The 861-nt window shown below is 33.4% G+C and overlaps 1 long non-coding RNA gene across 1 annotated transcript; it reads right to left on the reverse strand.

Annotated features, from left to right (window-relative positions):
• On the reverse strand, window positions 1-611 carry LOC107682538 (uncharacterized). The gene is made up of 3 exons (XR_001633523.1): window positions 520-611; window positions 178-299; window positions 1-55 (listed from the first exon to the last, which is right to left on the reverse strand). It is a non-coding gene; the product is annotated as an uncharacterized LOC107682538 (long non-coding RNA).
• Window positions 612-861: the final 250 nt, after the last annotated feature.

The raw sequence follows: 861 nt of genomic DNA on the forward strand, positions 1-861 counted from the left end.
CCGTGCACACTGATGCAGGTGGATATCTCATAACCTGTGCATCCAGAATCAGGCTCTGCCACACCACATATACACATAAACACATGAGGATGTCTTTGCAGAGGTCACATTGCCATTTGAGCTTGTACGAATATACTCCAACATCTTAAAAATAGGCTTTTGATTTAAAATACTCACTTCCAAAGTGCGAACACTGGCCAGTTCTTTAGGTAATTCTCTAATGCTGTTCTCACTTATGTCTAGTGTACGCAGGCTACTCATGCGTCGCACAGACAAAGGAATGTCAGTAAGGCTGTTCCCTGTATCCATCAAAACATTTTGTTAATTTAAATGGTTTACACTTTCATGTGATGTTAAATAAACTCTTTTACATAAAATTTAAATGACTATCAAAGTCTCCCTGAAACATGTTAATAACTACCTGAAATCTACTGCAGTGCTTTAATGAAGGTGTTTAAAAATGAATATTAATGAATATCTTTTTGTGCCAAAATTATTTTTAAAAAGCACATAACACACCTTTCACATTAAGTGTCTGTAGATACCGTAAATCCCCTATAGAGTCCGGCAGCTGTTTAATGTGGTTCTTCTCTACATTCAGCACCTTAGAGAAGAAATCAAGGTAGTATGTAAGCAATAAATATGAAGGATACTAATTATCAATTAAAAAATATATGTAAAGAAATTTGATCCTTGCTCTAGAAGATTCACACTTCACTTTGGTACTGGCAAGATTGTTTTATTGTTTTTTTTGATAGACGTCTCTTATACTCACCAAGGCTGTATTTAACAATAATGCAGTTTAATTTAATAATACAGTAAAACAGTATTGTGAAATACTATAAAACATATATATATATA

This window comes from Sinocyclocheilus anshuiensis, unplaced genomic scaffold (assembly GCF_001515605.1).
Source record: "Sinocyclocheilus anshuiensis isolate Anshui unplaced genomic scaffold, SAMN03320099.WGS_v1.1 C32313848, whole genome shotgun sequence".
In the NCBI taxonomy this organism is placed as follows: domain Eukaryota; kingdom Metazoa; phylum Chordata; class Actinopteri; order Cypriniformes; family Cyprinidae; genus Sinocyclocheilus; species Sinocyclocheilus anshuiensis.